An 8,516-nucleotide genomic window follows, 5' to 3' on the forward strand; every position below is an offset into this window, starting at 1 on the left:
CTGTTCCTGTGTAACAGGCTCCAATAGCTCTGTGTTCTCCTGCTGCTCCTGTGGAATGGAATTGAGGGACTGAATCGCCTCTTCACATTCCTTACAGCTTCTCTTGACTAAAAGCCATTCTCCTGCTTCTGTAAATCACCATCAAAATCTGAATGATGTACTTTAGTATTTTACTGTCAGTAATTGAGCAAACAAGCTGACTGACATAATTCATAATCTGAATAGCATCCTCCTGTTCCTGTGTTATACACTCAAGAGGCAATAGAGTCTCAGAGACGTACAGCACAGAAAAAGATCCTTCAGTCCGGTCGTCCATGACCAAATATCCTAAATAAATCTCATCCCCTTTCCAGCATTTGGCCCATTTCCCTCTAAATATCTCCCATGCATGTATCCATCCAAGTGCCTTTTAAATGGCGTAACTGTACCTGCCTCCACCACTTCTTTGGCTGTTCAATCCATACACGTGTGAAAATGTTGTCCCTCATATCCCTATTTAAACCTTCCCCTCTCACTTTCAACCTTTGTCTTCTAATTTTGGACTCGCCTATTCTGGGAAAAGACATTGACTGTTTACCTTATTTATGCGCCTCCTGATTTTATATACCTCTTTAAGGTCACCCCTCAGCCTCAACACTTGAAAATAGCCCCAGCCTATTCAAACTCTCACTGTAACTCTAATCCTCCAACACATGCAGCATTCTTTTAAGTCTCTTCTGTACTCTTTCAAGTTTGACAACATATATCCGACAGCAGGGAGAGTGAATTAAAGGCAGTATTACAAAAGTGGCCAAACCAATGTCCTGTACAGATGCAACATGTCGAGAAAATGTTTAGACTCAAAGCATGGACCAGTAAAGGGAAGATCATCAAGTGCCTTCTTCACTGTGCTGTCCACCTGTGACGGCACTTTCAAGAGCCTGCACCACAAGGTGACACAGTAGCTCAGTGGCTAGCATTGCTGCTTCAGTGCGCAGCGATCAGGGTTTAATTCCAACCTTGAATGACTGTCTGTGTGGTGTTTGCACATTCTCCCCGTGTCTGCATGAGTTTCCTCCTGATGTTATGTTTTCCTCCGACAATATAAATATATACAGATAAGGGTAGATTGGCCATGCTAAGTTGAGTAAAGTACCCAGGGATGTGTAGGTGAGGTGGATTAGCCATGGGGAATGCAGGCTCAGAGGGATAGGGTAGGGGTTTGTCCAGTGGGATACTGTGTAGAGGGTCGGTGTGGCCTCGATGGGCCGAATAGCCTGTTTCATCCCTGTAGGGATTCTAAAATTTCTATGGTGTTCTCCTTTCGACAGGACCCTACCTACAGGTCTTGCCCAGTTTTGTCTTGCCAAAATGCAATACCTCATATTTATCTAAAATAAACTCAATCTACCACTGCTCGGTTCACCTGAGCAAAGTCCCATTATAGTCTCAGAGTTCATTCTTCACTGTCGACTACACCACCAAATTTGGTATTATCTACAACCTTACTGACCATGCTTCATATACTTAAATGCAAATGATTTGTATAAGTGACAAAAGGCAGTGGACCCACTATTGAACTTTGCGGCACACCAATGCTCACAGGTCTCCATGTTTAATGAACAAATGTTCACTGTCACGCCCTGTCTCCAATATTCTAAGAAAATTTTGGATCTAAATGGCGAGCTCTCCCTGGATCCCAGGCAGTCTAACCTTGCTAACAAGTCTACCATGTAGAACATTTTGGTTTTCATACTGAATTCCATGAAGGCAACATCCACTGTCCTGCCTTCATCAATCATCTTCATCACTTCCTCAAAAAGATCCACCGAGTCAGTGAGACGTGATGTCCAATGTACAAAGCCCTCTTCGGTCCTTATCTTTCCAAATGCATATAAATTCTTTCCCTCAAAATCCCCTCTAACAATTTGGTCGCCATTGACGTCAGGCTCACCAGTCTATAGTTACCTGGTTTTTCCTTACATTCTTAAATAATAACACTATGTTAGTAGCCATCCAGTCTTTTGGCACCTCACCTGTGGAAATCAATGATACAAATATATCAGAAAAATGTTGAGGAATCTCTTTCGTGGCTTCTCACAAACTTCTGGGATACAACAGATTAGCGAATTGTTCATCTTTATATGCTTTAAAATGTCCAACACTTCCTTGTAATATAGACACTTTTCAATATATCACTGCATATTTCTTCATTATCTCGCTCTTGTAACCTCCTCCACATTAAATGCTGAGGAGAAATATTTGTTTAGTATCCCTCCCATCTCCTGCACTTCCACACATAGGTAGCTTTACTGATCTTTAAGGGGCCCTATTCTCTCCCTAGTTAATCATTTGCCACTAAAGGAATTGTGGAATTTCTTTAATATCTCATCACACTATTTCTAAAGCCATCTCATATCCACATTTTTCTGGCCTGATTTCCCTGTTGACTCTACACTTACTGCCCTTAAACTCCTCTCAGGATTCACTCGATCGCAGCTCTTTTTACCTGACATACTCCTCCCTCCTTACCTTGACGAGAGCATAAATATATCTTGCCATCCAGCACTCCCTGCACACACCAGCCTTGCCCATCTCACTAATAGGAACACGTTGGCCCTGGACTCTCTGAATCCAAGTGTTGATGGCTTTTGCATTTTCCAACTGTCCCTTTACCTGTGAATAGGGTATCCCAATCAGCCTTTCACAGGGCTCGCCTAACACTTTCAAAATTGGCCGAATTCAAAGTTAATGTTTACTTCAGGTCTTTCCTATTCCATAACTAATTTAAAACTGATATTTATTGCGTAACAGACTTGAAATGTTAAATAAACTCTTCCTGTTCCACTGTAACAGGCTAGAGAAAGGCTTCCTCCTGTCCCTGTGTAACAGACCCGAGACATTAAATGACACAGCAAGCTGTGGTTATGAGCAGCGGTTAAACTATATCTGATGGAGGTCCATCCCTTCACAGTTACAGGAACGCAAACAACACAATGTACTCCTGGTGCTCTCTCAGTAACACCTCGTAGAGCTGCAGCGACACATGTCTTTGTTTTGACTGATTCTTTTGGCAAAAAGTGCCAACATTCCAGCTTTCCACCTTTTCAAGTGGCAAAAGGCTAATATGGGCTGAATGGCCTTCTCCTCTCCCTCTGTAAGAGGCCCATAGGGACAGAATTGCTTCAGCCTGTCTCTGAGCAGCAGTCCCAATGTTCTGTCTCAAGGTTATGAAAGGATTTGATAACAGAGCACTTAAAACCAGGAGTAGTCTCACACTTGTAAGTAAGTACCATACTTTTTGTGGTTCTGTTCGCCGAGCTGGGAATTTGTGTTGCAGACGTTTCATCCCCTGTCTAGGGGACATCCTCAGTTCTTGGGAGCCTCCTGTGAAGCGCTTCTGTGATGTTTCCTCCGGCATTTATAGTGATTTGTACCTGCTTCTTCCGGTAGTCAGTTCCAGCTGACCGCTGCAGTGGCTGGTATATTGGGTCCAGGTCGATGTGCTTATTGATTGAATCTGTGGATGAGTGCCATGCCTCTAGGAATTCCCTGGCTGTTCTCTGTTTGGCTTGTCCTATAATAGTTGCCCCAGTCGAACTCATGTTGTTTGTCATATGAGTGTGTGGCTACTAAGTATAGCTGATCTTGTCATTTCGTGGCTAATTAGTGTTCATGGATGCGGATCGTTAGCTGTCTTCCTGTTTGTTCACTGGAATTTTCCAACAATAGATCCGAATCTGAGTACATTAGACTGGAATATTCCAATAATACACAGGAGTTTATCCGATTATGTTTGAATTCTTTCTGCAATCAATTTGTTGTCATTATCAATGCAGATCTATTATGCTCTTCTCATTATTCAATATTTTTCTTATCCTTTCCTGGCTATCGTTGGTATCCCTGGTAAGTGTCACTGTCCAGATTTGTTTTCTTTAATGACTGTATTACTGTTCTTTCATATCGTCTGCACTTTTTGCCTCGATTATTGTTCCTGTTGAAACTCTGAATCCAGATATTAACTCTACAGACCATTACTAACTACATCAATTACTGTCTCCCTCTCTGCTCTGGCAGTGTTACTCATGGGTCTCTATGTGGACCTACTCAGTTTCAGCGGAGAACCACAATGTACTGTATCATTGTCTTTGTTATTTAAATATTAAGAGCAGGGAGGTCACTGTCTACTGTTCTGGTTACAAACTTCACTTCCTTCCACTGTTTCCAAACCATCCCTGGCTAATATCTGCTGTTGAAGCAGACAAGTCATAACTGTGGGTGATCCCTTTGACCATGAGCTGATTCCTGACACCATGTCCTGACCATTTCTAACTTGAAATACTCACCAGAATATATATCACAGGCTTATTCCATCTGCTGTTTGAACATTGAGCTATGAAATGCATTCTTAAGGAAGCCAATAATCTGCTGCTGACGCTCCCAGCTTCAAACCTGCAGAATCAAATCTGATCCGAACTCACACCAAACTCCCATCCATCTGTCATTCATGTGCATGCCGATGTATATTGCTATTGTGTCTGGCAATACCTTTATTTTAACATTCTCAAACACCTTACCTCATCTGTCCATGAAACTTCTCTCGTTCACTCTCTGTAGATTAACCAAAAGCCTGCCAGTTGTTCATATTTAAAATAGTTTCCTCAATGTGTATTCTTTCTCAATCAATAAGTTTCGCATTCAAATACGCCACTCGCACACACACGGGCTCTCCGTCTCTCTGATGAACACATACACACAGCACATCTTCCCATTGTAGGCAGTAATCTGATGCAAGTATAGTTTGCATATGATAGTAAAGTTTGCAACACTCTCCATGCTGGGCAGATAGTGCAGTTTACTGAGCAACACACTAGCATGGTTTGCACAGCCCTCCATGCTGGGTTGTCATCTTGTCCCAGTTTATATTATTTGTGGTGTTCTGTGAAGCAGATTCAGGATAAGATATAACAAAACCATTTCAGCTGATCTGACACTGCCTGTATTCAACGTTCTCATTCTTGTAATTTTACTCTCAAAGATCTCACTTCTCAAGTTCGTCCCACTGCCCTGTCTGATTCCCTATATTTCAACAATATCTTTTCAGTTAATTAACTGTCTGTTTCTATCTTTATTGTGAGTTTCTCTGTCCCTCTGTATCACTCCCTGGCCTGAGGTTTTGGTTCCCTAGTGTACTGAGTGCTGGCATTGTGTGGCTCAAATAGAATGAATGGTGTGTGTCAGGCTGTTGTCCTCTTCCCAGTATGTCCCATGTGATGATCCATGGACAGGGGTGTTTCCGAAGCTATGAGACACGTCTTTGTAACTTGGTCTGTATCTGTGTTTGCCCCGCTCAGGTGACCTTGCGATCAGTAATACGAGGAAGCCACTTGGGTAAAGGACGGGTCAGCTAAATTGTGTGACACTGCAGTTTCTTTTTTAAAAAAGGTTATTTTCTCCTTGTGTTTTTTTAAATAAGAGGTTTTAAAGGCCAACTGCCTATTGAAACAGGCTCAAGTACATAACTTAAGAGGCTTTTAGCGTTTTTAATAAATAGTAGTAACAATGGCCAGCTCGCACAGACCAGGCTTTCTAGTTTTTTTTCTTGTAGCTGTAACAATCACCTGGTGCTTGAGGTCCCAGAAGTGTTGGAAATTTTAGTAAATTATCCCAAGCTGCTACTCTGACTGAAACATTTCTTAATTCTATTTCCTCCTGGATTGGGGAACTGATTACAAGAATGTATGTTGAATGCTCCTATTTGTCAAGGGGTGTGTTTAGGTGATGTTAGTATATTGGGACAGTTCATTTGTAGAAGATACTGTATCCATTATTCCGTTAGGGTTTCCAATAGTTAAGTTATTCTAAGTTTATCTTCATTTTGTAAGGACTTTCATTAGAGTGTTTAAGTATATTGTGTTTTAATTACTGATTAGTGGTTTGACTAGTAACATCACATTTGGAAATCCCACTTTACAGCCACCTTTAAAATAAGAAAAGGTTGGCATCCAAGCTACGTTCTCAAAATAGTTTGAGGTAGTCTGGTTGGTCCATTTCAAACTGGGGGCGCTTGTTCGGTTCTAAATCGTTAAAGCAAATTGGGTTTAGAATTAAAATTCCTACAGTCTGGAAAAAGACCATTCGATCCAACAAGTCCACACCGACCCTCCGAGGAGTAACCTACCCAGACCCATTCCTCTACCCTACCCCGACTAAGGCACCGAACCCACACATCCCTGAAAACTACGAACAATTTAGCATGGCCAATTCACCTGACAGGTACATCTTCAGATTGGGGGAGGAAACCAGAGAATCCAGAATAAGTTCATGCAGACACTGGAAAGTATGCACTGGGTGACTGTTGGGTTGAAATGTCGTGTATGGTAGTTGTTGGTGTCTTTTGTTCCAGAAGTTGAATTCGGTTGGTTTAAACAGTCTTTTGTGTATAACGATTTTTTAAGTCACTAAGAGTTCTCTGGGTATGGAAGAAGTGAAGTTGGGGGTTTTACAAAAGGTAATGAAGGCATTGCTGTAGTAATTGAGAGACAAGCTGGAGTTGGGTTTGCTTTTGTCTGTGAGAAAACGAAAGATGATTACAGTTATAGCTTGTCATTTACATAAATGATTTGGATGCGAGCATAAGAGGTACACTTAGGAAATTTGCAGATGACACCAAAATTGCAGGTGTAGTGGACAGCGAAGAGGGTTTTGTCAGATTACACCAGGATCTGGAACAGATGGGCCAATAGGCTGAGAAATGGCAGATGTAGTTTAATTCAGCTAAATGCGAGGCGCTGCATTTTGGGAAGGCAAATTTTAGCAGGACTTTTACATTTAATGGTCATGTCCTAGGGAGTTGCTGAACAAAGAGACCTTGAAGTGCAGGTTCATCGCTCCTTGAAAGTGGAGTCGTTTTAAGCTCGCAGGTAGATAGGTTAGTGAAGAAGGCGTTTGGTACGCTTTCCTTTATTGGTCAGAGTTTTCAGTACAGGAGTTGGGAGGTCATGTTACGGCTGTACAGGACATTGGTTAGGCCACTGTTGGAATATTGTGTGCACTTCTGATCTCCTTCCTATCGGAAAGATGTTGTAAATTTTGAAAGGGTTCAGAAAAGATTTACAAGCATGTTTCCAGGGTTGGAGGATTTGAACTACAGGGATGGGCTAAACAGGCTGGGACTGTTTTCCCTGGAGTGTCGGAGGCTGAGGGGTGACCTTATAGAGGGTTGCAAAATTATGAGAGGCATGGATAGGATAAATAGACAAAGTATTTTCCCTGGGGTCAGGGAGTCCAGAACTAGAGGGCATAGGTTTAGGTTGAGAGGGGAAAGATATAAAAGAGACCTAAGGGGCAACCTTTTCACGCAGAGGGTGGTACGTGTATGGAATGAGCTGCCAGAGGAAGTGGTGGAGGATGATACAATTGCAACATTTAAGAGGCATTTGGATGGGTATATGAATAGGAAGGGTTTGGAGAGATATGGGCCGGGTGCTGGCAGGTGGGACTAGATTAGGTTGGGATATCTGGTCGGCATGGACGGGTTCGACCGAAGGGTCTGTTTCCATGCTGTACATCTCTATGACTCTACGACTCTAATTAAATTTGGTAGGACTACCAGCAGAATCTTTGGAAATGGCTAGAATTCAATTTCAAATGAGGCACCTTGAACATGAGAAGGAATTGAAACAGTTTGAATTATGATGAAAAGTAGAAATAAAAGGAAATGATATGAAGAAGAAAGAGAGATGAAAAGCAGAGATTTTCATCTTAAAAAGTTAGCAATTAGAGTAGAAAGTTGACATAAAAGGCGGAGATGATGGTAGACGGTAGGAAGGATGAGAAGGATAGTCAGGATGAGCAAACCGATAGTAACCAAAAGCCTGATAGGTTTCTGTTTAAATACATCCAGGCATTATCTAGATTTGATGAGAAGGATGGGGAAGCCTTTTTTTATTTCATTTGAGAAAGTGGCTAAAACAATGCAGTGGCCAGTGACCATGTGGATTTAGTTGATCCAAATAAATCTGATAGGTACTTGCATCTCTATCGGTGGAGGCATCTGGCCATTATGAGCAGGTGCAGTAAGCCATTTGAAGTGCATATGAGCTTGTGCCAGAAGCTAACAGACGGCGCCTCAGGAATCTAAAAAAGGCTTCCTGGTTAAACGCACATTGAGTTTGAAAGAATCAAACAAAGTGATTTTGAATGGTGGCTATGAGAACTATGAGAACTGCAATCATGAGAACTCGTGTGGAAGAGCAGAGAGTTACAACGGCAAGATTAGAAGCTGAAATGGCTGATGATGATGATTTGGTTCAGAAATCAATGTTTGGTTTCTGTGAGAAATTGAGAAGAATGTGCGAGATCGTCTTAAAACATATCCCTATGACAGTAAGGTTTATTGGCATACGCCAGGAGTAGCAGATAAAGAGGTTACAGCATTTAGAGGTACAGAAGTATGTAATTCTTTTATGCTGAGACATGAGGAGCTATGAATCTCTCCAATTCAGAATGACTATTGGAGAGATGAGAATGATCCA

This window comes from Chiloscyllium plagiosum, unplaced genomic scaffold, assembly GCF_037043375.1.
Source record: "Chiloscyllium plagiosum isolate Xiang-an unplaced genomic scaffold, Cpla_swu_hap1 HiC_scaffold_44, whole genome shotgun sequence".
In the NCBI taxonomy this organism is placed as follows: Eukaryota; Metazoa; Chordata; class Chondrichthyes; order Orectolobiformes; family Hemiscylliidae; genus Chiloscyllium; species Chiloscyllium plagiosum.